Source organism: Ceratotherium simum, chromosome 17 (assembly GCF_057802395.1).
Source record: "Ceratotherium simum simum isolate JZ-2026a chromosome 17, ASM5780239v1, whole genome shotgun sequence".
Classification (NCBI taxonomy): Eukaryota; Metazoa; Chordata; class Mammalia; order Perissodactyla; family Rhinocerotidae; genus Ceratotherium; species Ceratotherium simum.
In genome coordinates, this window is record NC_141916.1 from 39,845,806 (window position 1) to 39,861,566 (window position 15,761).

At 37.0% G+C, this 15,761-nt stretch overlaps 1 long non-coding RNA gene across 8 annotated transcripts in view; it reads right to left on the reverse strand.

Annotated features, from left to right (window-relative positions):
* Positions 1 to 11,956, reverse strand: part of LOC147914780 (uncharacterized) — a 49,025-nt gene extending 37,069 nt beyond the window's left edge. For 4 of the 8 annotated variants that reach the window (XR_015554981.1, XR_015554982.1, XR_015554979.1 and 1 more), the window contains exons 1-3: positions 11,641 to 11,858; positions 9,529 to 10,148; positions 4,413 to 4,898 (exon numbers count right to left, since the gene is read on the reverse strand). This is a non-coding gene — a long non-coding RNA (uncharacterized LOC147914780). Of the gene's footprint in view, positions 1 to 4,412; positions 4,899 to 5,518; positions 5,705 to 9,528; positions 10,149 to 11,640; positions 11,859 to 11,892 lie in introns of those variants that run through there. The other 4 variants (XR_015554978.1, XR_015554983.1, XR_015554977.1 and 1 more) reach the window with 4 other exon arrangements.
* Positions 11,957 to 15,761: the final 3,805 nt, after the last annotated feature.

Below are 15,761 nucleotides of genomic sequence, written 5' to 3' on the forward strand. Positions count from 1 at the left end.
CTCAGCAAATATGAGGATTAGCATGGATGTTAGCTCAGGGCTGATCTTCCTCACAAAAAAAAAAGTAAAAATAAATTATTTTCTACAATATGCCTTAAATTGTTTTAGGCATTGGGAGTACAGAGATGAAAGATGGGCTTCTAGAAGTTTGCAGTCCACAGAGAAATTAACACACTCTCCCCGATGGTGTGAGTAGTTACCATACAGAGTGTGGCACATTCCAGGGAGCCGTCTGACATGCACAGATGCACCAGTGCTGCACCCACATGGATATAGGCACAAGGTGCTAAGGAAACAGGAAGAGGGACACTTCCTCCTGTTTAGGTCAAGAAAAGATTTCAGGAATTTTAGACCAGAGATTATTAGTTCTCTCTTGGTTGCTGTTGTAGGGCATATCCTGCACAGACTTTATGTAATTTGAGCTTCATAACAATCCAATGGCATTCTGATGCCCATTTTACAGATAAGAAACATTCAGGAAGATTACGCTGCCTATTCCCCTTGACAGAGCTAATAAAGAGAGGGTCTGGATTCAAACCTAGGCAATCTGAGAATGTCACCTGTGATCATCATCCTTATCACTTTGATCAAAACATTTGGCATCAAGCTCTGTGTGCCTTCTTTCAGGAGTAGAGTGAAGGGAGTGAGACTAGGGAGTCAAAGGTAAGCTTTTAGACTCTTTAGAGGTTTAGAACAGTTTGCCACAAAATGTGTGCTTTGGAAACCTTTATCAGAGTCACATGGATATTTATTAAAAATGCAGACTCCTGAACTCCACCCCTTACCCACTGATTCAGAATTTTCTTGTATGGGATGTTTCAAAACCACTAGTTTCAAGTGTGACACTTAAAATATTTTTTAAAATCACCCTACCGTAATTCCAAAATGATGAATGTGATACAGTTTAAAGAAAAATTCAAAATCTTCCAAAATGCTTCTAAATATATGATGCCCTGAATGTCAGCCTGTATCTGAAGCATTCTTTTTATTCTGATATAGTAGGAAATTGAGGATGTTCCTCAGTTCTTGCTTGTGAAAAAAGGATCTGAGACCACAATAAAGTAAATGATACTGGACTTGCAAATGTAAACAACTAGAAAATGAAACAAAATAGGAGAAACTACCGTTTTTAGACATTGGAAAACAGACATGACAAGACCATGCTCCTTGGAAAACAGGAAAGAAGATGAGCTGTATCATTGCCCTAACTTTCTTTCTGGAAGCACTCTTTTGGACCACAATGTATGCAAGAGTCCAAGCAGAACACTGAAGTCTCACTGAGTTGGAGAGACAGAGACTGCCATTCGGGACAGTTGAGGCAGCCAGAACATGTGGGGTACACATAAGACAGGAGGACAGCAAAGAAACACTGCCAAGGAAATGTAAACTGAATGACTCCCAGAATCCAAGTGAAATTTGATGATATTCAAATTCTGATCAGCCGTTGTGGAGAGATCCTGTTGAAGACCTAGGGTAAAATTACCATAGAGTAAAATTTCTCTAGAATTGCTCTAACAGAGATTAAAAACAAGCTTCAATAGGATCAAGCTGATGCACAGGTAACTTAAATCCCTTCCCAACAAACTTCAGCATTCTTTATGGGATGCAGCGAAATCTAGACACTTTAACGTGGTAACATTCACAATTACAATGTCCACACCCAAAAAAGAAAATTGCTAGATACGGGAAGAAGCAGGGAATTGTGACTCATAACCAGGGGGAAAAAAGCAGTCAACACAAACAGAAGACAGAAGTGATGAAGATGGTTGAACTTTATACACACACACACACACACACACACACACACTCAAAGATGTAAAGGAAAACATGAATATAAACAAGAGAGGAATTGAAACTATAAAAAGAACCAAATAGAATTTACAAAGAGGAGAACATCCTTTCTAAAATGTAAAATATACTGAATGAATTTGAAATAAGATTAGAACCCACAGAAGAAAATTTCAGTGAACTGGAAAACATAACAATAAAACTATATAAACTGAAGCATAGAGAGAACAAAAAAGCTGATTTGTGGGACTATGTCAAGCTGACTAATATTGATGATTTCAAGCCTCCTGGGCTTGATTCTTAGCATCACCACTTAGTAGCTTTGTGGCCTTATTCAACTGATTTCACCTCTCTGTGCGTCAAATTCCCCAACTTTGAAATAGGGAGAGAAATAGCACCTGGATTAAAGTGTTCTCCTGAGAATTAAATATGTTAATACATGTTATTATAGGTAAAGTACCTGGCACACACCCTAATCACTCAGCGAATTTTAATAATTTTTATTAAATTCCAAATAGTAAGAGAAAAAAATTGATTATGGTAAACTATTTCTAACTAGCTAGTTCAGATTTTCAATATTTAAAACTAGAAAGTATAATTTGCTAAAAGTATAACAATTGTTATGAATAATAAACAGTTTACATCTGAAAAGGAATAGGATTTATTAGAATCTTATTGTATACTAACAAACTCTCAACTCTGTCTTTTATTTAAGATGTGGAGACAAAACAAACACATAGATAAGCAGAACAGATTAGTGGTTACCAAAGGGGAAGGGGGTGGGGGGAGGGCAAAGGGGGTAAAGGGGCACATATGTATGGTGACAAATGGAAACTAGACTTTTGGTGGTAAAGATGATGCAATCTATATGGAAGCTGAAAGATAATAATGTACCCCTGAAATTTACACAATGTTATAACCCAATATCACCTTCTTAATTAATTAATTAATTAATTAATTTTGTGAGGAAGATCAGCCCTGAGCTAACATCCATGCCAATCCTCCTCTTTTTGCTGAGAAAGACTGGCCCTGGGCTAACATCTGTGCCTATCTTCCTCCACTTTATATGGGACGCCGCCACAGCATGACCTGACAAGTGGTGCATTGGTGCGTGCCTGGGATCCAAACCCTGGGCCGCCAGCAGCGGAGCACATGCACTTAACTGCTATGCCACGGGGCCGGCCCTGACCTTCTTAAAATAATTTAAAAAAAAATGTGGAGACAGAAAGGAGGCACTTTAAATTGTTAACAGTGATTACCTCTAAGGAGAAGAATTGGGAGATGGGGACACTGAGAACTTTTGCTTTCTACTTTGCACATTTCTATATATTTTCAATTCTTTCTAAAATCATTAACTATTTATAGAGTAAAATTAAGAGTATTAAAATGAGACGATCTGACAGGTATGGTATCACTTAATTAGCCAGAAATTGTCTGATGTTTTCTTCTGCCTCTGGCTTTACAGTGATTCTGTTGCCTCATTATTGGCACCCTTCTTCATTAAATACGATTAGACAATTGTCTCAAGGTCAATAGCATCAGTACACTGTTGACTACACTGCCAAGATTATATGGGGCCACTCAGAACACCCAGTATAGCATCTAGCACGTAGCAGTTCTCAATAAATATTCGTTCCCTTATGTGTCACTCCCAAATAAAACCTATTTTTTTCATTTAATGAGCAACGTCAAAATTCTGGATTTTAGGGGTTGCTTTTGGTGTACGTGTTTTTCTGTAATTTTTCTTTCTTAGTTTTGTTTCGTTTGTTGTTATTATTCTTTATCTCCTATAGGCTAAGATCAGAAAAAACAAAATGAAACATTTAAAAAAGGGCTTTTTTATACTTAAATGCAGAAGAGAAAAGTATTCTTTATCATATTTTTGCTTAGGAAGTACCAGTGAGTGTTTGGAGTGAAAGGTAAACACAGCTGCAGGGAAATGGCTTTCAGAAACCCATTAAGCTAACCGATTCCAACCACTGGTGATGGTTGAGTGGTGGAAACAAATTCCTTTGTGGTACACAAGAACATTGGGAAAAGTTGCATTTTAACCTGCCTCACATAATGAGAAAGACGTAATAACTAACCTAAATACACAGCCCACAGCTAAAATGCCTGCGGCATATGCTGTCTGCAACATTTTCTACAGTAAAAGTGAAAGAAATGCCTTGAGTCCATTGACACTGCCTAAAAACCTAGCGCTTGATATATTTTGAAATACGTATAATGTTTATTTTCTAGTTAGAAAAATGATCTGTGCACGTTGCACAAATTGTATACAAAGAAATGTATATTTTTAAAAGTACTCAGATGCATATAAAAACTGATAAAATCTGAATAAGCTCTGTGGTTTAGTTCAGAGTAGTGTACCGATGTCAATTTCTTGGTTTTAATAATGTACAATGGTTAAGGAAGGTGTTATTATTGGGGGAAGCTCTCTCCAAACTCCCCAAAGAACTTTTGCAACTTTCTGTGAGTTTAAAATAATTCCAAAATAAAAAGTTTTTAAAAATCACCTATACTTTTAATATTTTGGTGTTGAAACAAATAATAACACTGTGATTAAAAAATGGGCAAAAGAATGTACCAGTGAGGACCGTCTCTGAGGCCAGTGATTTGCTTACCTGAAAACATCCAGGGAAAAGGCACAAAGACCATCCATCACCTGGTTTCTCTCTTGCCAGCCATCCCCCAATTCATATTTCTCTTGGTTGGTTCCAGTTTCAGACAGATTCTTCTCTTGAGAAGCTACAATGTATCCAAGAGGAAGAAAGGGTGATAGAAGGACAGATAGCTCCTGGCTGTTTTCACAAGTAAGGTGAATAGTTGCTAAGTAGAAAAAACAATACAAATGTCCACTCTAGTAGATGAGCAGATAATGGAAAGTTAAAAAAAAAAAGCAAAGTTCTATAAATATTCAAAAGGTATATACCTTTGCCAATAATCAAAGTTATGTAAATTTAGAACAACATACCATTTTCATCTGACAACTGCAAAAAAATTAAACATTAAGTGAGACAGACATGGCTGGGGGAGCATAAAAGGGTATTACCCTTCTGGAAAACAATCTGTTCATATTCTTTGGCCAAGTAATTTCACTTCCAGACACCCTAAGGAAGGAATAAAAAATACAGATGATGACTATGTACAAGGATATTTATAACATATTATTTATCATAGTAAAAAGTATAATGTCTCAGAATATGGGAAGAGTTAAATAAATCAGGGTATTTCTCAATGATTGAATATTTAGTAACTATTTTTAAAAAGGAAACAAATCTGTATGTATTTTAAGAATGATGCCAAATTTTTTTTTTTGAGGAAAATTAGCCCTGAGCTAACATCTGTTGCCAATCCTCCTCTTTTTTGCTGAGGAAGATTGGCCCTGGGCTGACATCTGTGCCCATCTTCCTCTACTTTATATGAGACATCACCACAGCATGGCTTGATAAGCGGTGCGTAGGTCCATGCCTGGGATCTGAACCTGCGAACCCTGGGCCGCTGAAGCAGAGCACGCAAACTTAATCACTACACCACCGTGCTGGTCCCTATGCCAAAATTTTAAACCAGTTTGCTTATGTAGGGGAGGGACTCAAATCCTCTAGCCTCTGGGTCCTTCTGGCAGGGCTAGGAATTAAAGTGACATGAGACAATAACAGGAGAAAATCAAACAAAGCTTTATAACATGTATGCATGGGAGACATTCAGCCAAATTGGTGGAGGCCCTTACCTTAAATACTATCTTCAGGGGCCAGCCCCATGGCTTAGCGGTTAAGTGCTCCCGCTCTGCTACTGGCGGCCCGGGTTCGGATTCTGGGCGCGCACCGACACACCACTTGTCCGGCCATGCTGAGGCGGCGTCCCACATAAAGCAACTAGAAGATGTGCAACCATGACATACAACTATCTACTGGGGCTTTGGGGAGAAAAAGAGAGAAAAAAAAAAAGGAGGAGGATTGGCAATAGATATTAGCTCAGGGCCGGTCTTCCTCAGGAAAAAAAAAAATACTATCTTCAACTGAAGACAAATGAGGATGTTGGGGGTGGGGGGAGTCAGTTATGGGAGGTTACCAGAAAAGGACACTAAACAAGAGTAAGGTTATTATGCAGATTTAAGTCCTCACCTTCCACATTCATAAGAGTTTCTAGAGATAAAGTCATCCCCCCTTCTTCCTAGTACAGAGAGGGAGATAACTTTACAATGGAGATTTCCCTTACAAAGGATAACTTCTACTTTTACTTGGTTTACAGAGCTTTTCCTATGTCTGCAGTTTTTAGAAGTAACCATCCAAAATAATCCCTATTCCAAAAAGACACATTTTGGGATGGCCAGTTCTGATCCCCCACAGTCCTGTCTTTGAAACTTTAAGAAGTTTCAGAGTCCTTTGAACATATAAGAAGTTTCATAGTCCAGAAGCTGAGTTGGTAGATTGTTTCATCTGTTTCACTGTTTCACTTGTTTCACTGAACAAGTTTTTAGTCCTGAAAATAGATCAATCCAGTTAAATTCATTTTAGAAAGTGGTGATGCATGTGGGCTCCCAAAGTTAGGCTCATGCTGTGGAAGCAAGCAATCAGTATTTAATAAGAAGCATTTCTATAGAAACAAAAAGAAAAACAAGGTTAATGATTGGAGCAAATTATAAACCAGTTTCTGAGCCCAGGGGACAGCCAACGAAGAAGATTTCTAGATGTCAGTGTTGAAGCATCTTTTGCAGCTTGAAATGTCTCTGATGATGTCATCAGGTGTTCAGGTAGCCTTTTGAGTGTCTTATACAGCAATAGGAATGTTATCACGGTGATCTTTACAAAGTTTATACCAAGTTATCCAGCTTCAGTTTTCAAGTCTTTGGGAACAAGGGTGGTTTCAGTTCTCACTGATTTGAAATAAAATTGATGGAAAAAATTGAAAATGTTAGTTTCGAGATTTTTAGCCAGATATTTCAGGAGACTAGAAAAATTCAGGATCCTCTCCAGTTTACAGGTAGAAAACAAAAGCCTCAAAGACAATTAACAGAACTAGAATCTAATATCCACAAATGTGTATTATAATTTTTACAGAAACATAATTTTTCTCTCTAAATTCACCCTCATTTTTACCAAAGAGAGCCAAATTAAGACTAATTCATTTGTAAAGTCTAGTTTCAATAAATTTGGCCCAATTATTTACATAAGTACAGCAAGAATAGCAATTGATCATATAAGCTCTTTTAAAACTGCTTTGCTGGAACTTTTTATAAGGAATCTCAGATTGAACTTTAAATGCCTCTTGAAGCCAGGAAAACCAAGCCAAGGACTTTGTCATCGGACTTGCTTGTAATACCTACAGATTTGGGTGAATTCCTCTCTTCTTTTGAGGTTCCCCAAAATATTGAGGTTCCTTCAACCTGCCAGATAAGTGACCTTCTTTACTCATCCAGTATGGTACCAGGCCAACATTTCCAACTGGCTTTATTTCATAAAGTCCAATCTTTGTTTCTCAAAAGCTATCTGGTCATATCTGAGTCTATATTTGTTTCTCTCAAATATGACATTCCAGTCAAAGCTTTGGTACTATATGTTTCCAATCGTGCCCTGTTATAAGAAGAACAGATTCTTATTGAACTTATGCAATAACTATATTGCTGTAAAAATAACAATACTCACTCACTAAGAGTTTCCAAATTCTGGAGGGATCAGGTAGGGAGAAAAAGATAAATGTTTCAATTCTGTTTACAAAAGTATAATTTACCAAATTTCTATAAGTCATAGTTACCTTAAGGGAAAAGAGAAAAAGGTTTCCTTAAAACCGAAAAAAATCAAAACATTTAAAAAATCAGGAATATTTCAAATGAAGTCATAAAATTCATAATCATCTCCATCAGTTCATTCAGTCTCATATAATCAACTCTTGATCTTTGTTACCAGTTTCATGAAGTCATCAGTTTCTCTGTTAGAGTTCTGTAATTTCTCACCCCATTCAGTTTTATAATCTGAGAGTTTGTCAGAAACTTGTATTTTAGAATAGGTGTCAGAGTCCTTTCCATGAATCTCTCTCTAAATATGAAAACATTTGTAAAAGTAGAGTAAAACAAAACTGTCTGTAAATGACGAAAGACTTAAAAATGACAATTGGCAAAGAAACTTGGTTATTTCTGTGACATACAACACTTTAAGATAATAACTAGAATTATGACTGATGACCAGGACAGATCAGAATTCTAGGAATGTTATATAATTTTTAAAACACTTAGATCAATAGCATTTACCCACACAATATCATAGGTCCCTATGAAACAATGTTTAGTTATCCATTTAACCATGGTGATAATTAAATATTTTCAGGCAAATGTAGAAAATTAAATAGTTATAAGAAAAACCTTAGCACATGTGATTAAAGACCTGATAAAAACAATACAGAAAATTTATTTTGATAAAACACAAAATCCCTACCTTTCTGGTAGACTACTCAAAGAAAAAAAATCTTTCATAATCTCTTTACCAAGAGCAGACTAAAAGTCCAGGAAAACTATCCTTATAAGAGAGAGGGAAAAAAACAAATTCTAATTTTGCATCAGCTTACTTTTCATATTTTAATGAAGTTAACTCATTTACTTAAATTCAGTTTAATCTTAGCCTACTTGACCATGTGCAAAACTTTTTTTCAGAATTCCTCTTTCACAACCTATAACTTTCTTTTTTTTTACGTTCAGAATTTATCCAATGCCTTCATTCTTCCCTTCTAGTAATTTGCGACAAAGTTATCTTTCTTAACAAAACAAGCAAAAATATTTTCATTCTTTATACCTTCTTTACTGAAAACATACATCTTACTTTCCTTGAATACAAATATGTTTTCCTCAATTTTTAATAGACATATTGGACATCACATATTAGAATTTTTAACCCTTAGAAACCGCAACTTCTAAGTAAAAACTAAGTAAGCAATTAAAACCTGTTTTTTACATTAGCATTTTGTGGCTTGACAAATTTATAAATACTTTTTATAATTTCTAGAAACATGTTACTTTATAGTACAATCTTTTAATAAAATACAAGACATGTTCACCAATAGACCCAAACACCTTTTAGTTTCTCTGTAATAAGACAAAAGTAGGTAAACTTATATTTAGTAATTAATGTCTAGTATTTTATCTTATTTATTTATAAATAATGTAGATATTCAATGAATTTTCCATCCCTTGAACAAAATTTCAAAGTTTCAAGTTACTAAAGAAATTTTGGAAGTTATTAAATACATGTTATAAAATATAATTATTGTTAAAAGTTTAAATTCTTATCTCATTTACATCTAAATCGTTTGTTCCCCACAACTGTGTTTAGGTTACCCAAGAAAACTTCATGAGACTTTAGACAAAATTAGCTATCATTTTAAGTTATTATGCTGACAAATTTGTAACAGGGATGACATGAACTTATTTAACTAGTAAACCAAGGCTGCATGTCTGCATCAGATCCAATGCTGACAACTCTGAGGACATGCGTATTTTAATCAATCCAACAAACTTAAACAAGCTTTCATTCACTAAAGATTATTTCATATCACGTTAACTTGAAATACATGCAAGAGCTTACTGTAAGTCAATTAAACAGAGCTCTTAATTTTGGCCATACCATCCGGAGGTAAAATATCACACATATATAACATACATATTGACACACATAAGCATACAGGTAGACACAGACAGAGACCTTATAGCTTCCATTAAATTTTATGAATCAGGTGTAATACAAAACTTACTAGTTTATGAGAAACATTTGCAGTTCAAAGAATGGCTCTCAGGTCCTAGAGAAGATGGGAGCAGAAAACCTACATCACAAACACACAGAGAAAGCAGTCCAGTTTTCTTCAAGATGGAGTTTCTGGGCATATTTGCCTTGTCAGTTTCTAATGTCTCAATCTTTTGTTTCAATCAATGTCTAGGAGAATTTTGAGAGGAACAGGGGAGGTTTTGGGATTGGCAAAAGACAGGTGAACTTTGAACTGCTTTCTAGAGTCATACCTCCAGCCTTGCACAGATTTGCAAGACAAAGATGGTTGCTTCCAGTTCCCCAAAGATCTGGATTACAGTCTAAATGACAAGAGCTGACCCACCTCTCCAGCTACACCCTTCCAATTGCTTCTTTATATCAGGGAAATTTCTAACGCAAGAGGTAAGTCAAAAGATTTGTATGTTCTGGGGCCAGCCCCCTGGCATAGTGGTTAAGTTCAACAAGCTCCACTTCAGCAGCCTGGATTCTTGGGTTTGGATCCTGGGCGTGGACCTACATCGCTTGTCAGCCATACGGTGGTGGTGACCCACATATAGAAAGTAGAGGAAGATTGGCACAGATGTTAGCTCAAGGCTAATCTTCCTCAAGCTAAAAAAGAAAAAAGAGGAAGATTGGCAACGGATGTTAGCTCAGGGTGAATCTTCCTCAGGAAAAAAAAAAAGATTTACATGTTCTAAAACTTTCAGAACAATGTATCACATATTTAAAAGTCTGCACAAAGCATTTAACAAAGGCCTCCCCCCTTTTTTTCTAAGCATACAGTTTAACCCTAGACCAATTTACCTTGGTCGGGGGGGAGCTTTTATTATCTTTTTATTAGTAGCTGATATTGGCCTTTAGCTTTTATCTCATACAGTGTAGGCTCAGGCAACCCTACTGATTTCCATTTGGAATGTTTAATTACCATTATCTGAAGGGCAGATTTATGTGCTGTCTTACAATCAAGCAGGGAAAATGTTCCCGAGTGAGACACAGTATCTATCCCCACAGTACAATCAGTCAAAAAGAGATGGAGTCACCTCACATAAAAGCCCATAAATATATCAATTTTCCTACAAAATTTCATCTGAATTCCATCAACTCTTATACCTCTAATCATAGTTTTCATTAGGATTTTATCAATAGGTCTTGGTCTTATAATTTTGGATAGGAGAAGCATTGTCAGTCAGACATTTTAAAACATACTCAGGCAAAGTTGATATAACCTCTTTATATAAAACTAGTTCAAACATTCCAACCTTTATAATCTTATCAGCACTTACACTTTTACATTTTCTCAATTTAATTGTAATCTGAGTCAGGGTCTTAAGACTAGTCATTTTTTTAAATTTCCTTTTCTTAATTTGGCCTTTTCATAGGTACCAATAAAATAATTATGATGAGAGCTCTTACAATTTTTTTCCCCAATTTAGAAGCTTTTCCAATTTGAATGATCCATCATCTGGCCACATTGATGAGTAGGATCTTAACAGTAACTCATACCAATAAGCTTAACCACAGACACAAGAGGAGTCCCCAAAAGAGATCCAGAAAGTTCACTCCCAAAAATAGTCTAAGAAAGCAAGGGCCTTTTTTGCACAATAAGCAATGAAGGTTGAGATGACAAAGGCCCCTTATGAAAGCAATTGGGACCCCTTATGACAAACTCCCCTGAGAGCTGACACAGCCGGACAAAGAGAATGTGTCCAGACACCCCAGTATACTCGACTGGCTGCCAAGATGCATGCCAGTACATGCATCCTCTGGATGGTGGAGACCAGAAAGGTCACGAAGCCAAGCTCTGAAGACAGAACAAGACAGAAGAAACCCAGACAACAGGCTTATAGAGATGCCTGTGTCTTACGACAAATGACAAAAAATGACAGAGACAAGGAAAAACAGTGACTGTCTCTGGCAGGAAAAGGATCAACAAACCAATGAGTACTCGACCAAATTTTCTAGAGTCACTGAGTCCAAGAAGCTAGCTTCACAATATTTTCTCCTGCTAATCTAAATTTAGAAAAGGAAAAAAACTCATGACTCTCACTTCCATTGGACCCTGCAGGCAGAGATCCAGGAGACTGACAGTAAGAACTCTTACCACATGCCGGCTCTTGTCAGGGGTCCAGGATCTTTTGGCTGCAGTATCCAGGAGCAAGCAGCATCCAGCCAGTGAAGTTTTATCCTGTCCAAGTCGCCAAATTGTGGGGGAGGAAGACAAATCCTCTACCCTCTGGGTCCTTCCGGCTGGGCTATGAATTAAATTGACATGAGACAGAATAACGGGAGAAAATCAAACAAAGCTTTATAACATGTATGCATGGGAGACCCGCAGGAAAACCGAGCAACTCACCAAAATGGCGGAGGCTGTTACCTTAAATACTATCTTCAGCTAAAGACAAAGGAAGATGTTGGGGGTAGGAGAAGTAAGTTATGGGAGATCACCAGAAAAGGACAGTAAACAAGAGTAAGATTATGATGCAGATTTAAGTCCTTGCTTTCTGCATTGATAAGAGTTTCTGGAGATAAGGTCATCCCCCCTTCTTCCTGGTACAGAAGGGAGATGATACCTTTACGAATGGAGGTTTCCCTTACAAATGTAAATGTGTCTCACAAAGGGTAACTTCTACTTTTACTTAGTTTTCAGAGCTTTTCCTATGTCTGCAGTTTTTAAAACTAACCAGCCCAAAATAATCCTTATTCCAGAGACACATTTTGGGGTGGGAATTCTGATCTTCCACACTTACTAGCTGTGTGATCTGGGGCAGAGTATTAACCTTCTGTGCCTCAATTTCCTCATCTGTAAAATGAAGATGATAAGAGTGCCTGATATGGTTGAAATGAAGATGAAGTTAGTTAATACAAGTAAAATAAGTATTTCACATCATTAATTCATGTAATTGCTTGTATTACATGCGTTACATGCCTGGCACATAGTACTTATAACAATAAATGAAGTTGTTTTATATATAAAACAAATTCCTGGATGTGTATTGCTTTATAGAACTCTAAGAAAACTTTAGGCAAGTGGGCCCCAGCGTTTTCCAGTTAAAAGCCCCAGTGATAACACTTTCCACTTTAAACTTGTTGTGCTTTAAAGGACTACAGAAATACTTCATATTTTAAGTGAGTACAAAGAAAGATGGCTAAGAGCAGATGGGCTTCAGGACTATGACTCAAGATGTCAGGATGAATAAGTGGCTGCTCTGAGGATCCAGACTGGGCACGAGAAGGAAGGAGTGGGGGACTGTTATTTTATTATAAGCATTTCCATTTTATTTGATTCTTTCTCTTTTATTTGCTAAAAAGAAAAAAAATTAATATTTTGAAATAGACACAGAAAAACTACTCATCTTCTTCAAGGTGTCTAAAATAAGAAAAGAAGTATGTGAAATCATATAACAAAAATCCTTGGAAACAACCTAAGTGCCCATTGACAGATGAATGCATAAAGATGTGGTATATATATACAATCGAATACTACTCAGCCATAAAAATGATGAAATTGTTCCATTTATGACAATGTGAATGGACCTTGCAGGTATTATGCTAAGTGAAATAAGTCAGATAGAGAAAGTCAAATACTGTATGATTTCACTTAGAAATTTAAATAAACATTTAAAAATTAAAAAAAATAAAATCAACATTTCAAATAAAAAGAATCCTTGGCACCAGGAAGATTAAGAGGTCATGGTTCTATGAACAGGAAATGTTGATGGTTCTTGGAGCACTTCACACAATGGAGACCTTTGCAATGACCTGAGGGCATGCGAGATGGGAGGTTCTGTTCCCAGAAGCAGTGCCCAGGCAACCTCAAGGACACCTTTTTGAAAGCAGTACGAAAGTTCTGCTTTCTGATTGGCTCTGCTGGAACTGGCCTGCCTGAAAGTTAATCTTCAGGAAAAAGTTGTGAACTCTACTCTGGTGTACAATTCACTCTACGTGAATATTTTCTTCTCAATATCACCTTAAGAGGACTGAACGCTTACCAAGTCAAGGCTCACCTAAGGTGCCTTTCAAAGACTTACCATCTCCCCCAGTAGGAGAGAGCAAGAATGCATTTTTCCATGAGTGGGACATGTTTAGTCAAAGAGTTGTCCACTGGTGTTTTTCAGACACCCAGACAAAACAGCCTCCGAGGACAAGAGAAATAAAAATTTGTGCCCACTCTTCGGTTTGGGCCCGGGAATTTGTTACCAACAACATTACTTCTAAACATATGTCATTCATGCATACTAGGGACCCCATACTGCTTAGTGCAAACTAGTCCACATCCAACTAGACTCCACCATGGGTCAATGCAAAACTGCTGGTATAATTCAGAATATCATTATCTTCATTTAAAAAGGAACAGCTAATATGTACACAGGAAAAGTACCCCATTTTACAACTATCCAATGACGGCTAGACAATTAAAATTAATTATTTTGCTTTCTGAGACATTAAACCTTCAATTCTTCTTTCCCCATTAATATTGGTTTCTCTCCCTGGCCTTATTTTTTTCTTGTACTTAGAGACACCCACCAACATCACTTCTTCATTTATAAGCAAATATTACCATTAGAGTTTCAACTTGAGTAACAACTCACTTACTTGAAACTTAGCTTCAAGTTACTTCAACTATCTGAAATATACCTAAGATTGGGAAATAAAGGAAAATGGCAAAAAAAAAAAAAAAATGGTGTAAAACAAGGGATAGATGCCTCTCAAATCCTAACTCAGAGAGTTTATTTGCTCATATTGAGCCCCAAGTTAAATAAGTATCTTGCTGGGAGATATATGAGCATTGTCGGAGGAAGAGGGAGAATCTCCCTGTGCCCTTTTCCTTAAGGTTCTTATGGCTGGCCAAATAATTAACAAGACAGGTTAGCAGGAGAAAATAATACCAAGTTTAATAACATGTATACACGGGAGAAACTCAGAAATGAGCAACTCGTCCCTCTGTCTAAGTTGCTTGCTTAGTATTGCAGCGAAAGGCAAGGAATGTGTTGGGCGTGGGTAGTGGCCTGGGACTTCAGAGGGCAGGAAGACAATTCTTTTCAGGGTCATCTATAGATAATGTGGTCAGGGAAAGACACAGTTTTTGATAAAAGAGGCTTGGTGCCTTTCCTATTGTAACCTCTATCCTTCATTATCTTTACAGCCATCATGATAACAACTCTTTCTTGAAACAGATCTTTTGTTTTAAATTCTTTAGGCAGTTTGGGAGGGGAAACTCAAATATTCTTCCTGAGTTCTCTGAGTCCTTATTGTCTTCAGCTCGAAATAATCCGCATACCAGAGTGGTGCCTCCTGGGGTAGCTTGCCCTGAGCACCATCAGTATCTTGTCAGATACTATGTTACTTGGAGATATAAAAATAAAGAAAATACACTCAAGCAATTTACAGCTCTAATAAGACTAGCTAATCTGTCTTCATAACCACAGAAGAAAAAATTTCCCAGAAAAATAGAATTCAAAGAGAATCCCCACAGGCAGGCACACAGACAGCAACAAGACTAAAACTATTTCTAGTTCTGTTCTAAACTCAGAGTAACTTGAGGCTAGTCACTCACATTCTGGGCTTTCATTTGGATTTGATTATACGGAAACTCCTATTCCATTCTAAAGTTCTACGCATATGGTTTTAAAACAGTTGATAATTTGGTAACAGGTGATAATTTTTTTAAAGTCACAAGATGTCAGAAAAAAAAAAAAACAACACAACAGTTTGTGGTCATTTACTATGAAAGCAAAGCCCTCTATCCTCTGTAGTAGGCTTTATTAAATCACATAGATATTGTTCACAATGGCCCACAGGCAGGAAAAGCCCAGACACAGCAATTGTATATTACATGCTTTATCCTTTCATTTGTTATCAACTTCTTTGTTATCTATATTCCTCTGCTAGAACATATGCTCTCCGTGAGCAGGCGCCTTGTCCATGCCTGTCATATGTTTCAACAAATATTTTGTGAAACAAATAATCTTCTCTTTTGATGATTTTTTTTTTTTTTTTTGTGAGGAGATCAGCACTGTGTTAACATCTGCCAATCCTCCTCTTTTTTTTTTTTGCTGAGGAAGGCTGGCCCTGGGCTAACATCCATGCCCACCTTCCTCCACTTTATATGGGACACCGCCATGGCATGGCTTGCCAAGCGGTGTGTTGGTGCACGTCCGGGATCCGAACCGGCGAACCCCAGGCCACCGCAGCAGAGCACACACACTTAACCACTTGTGCCAC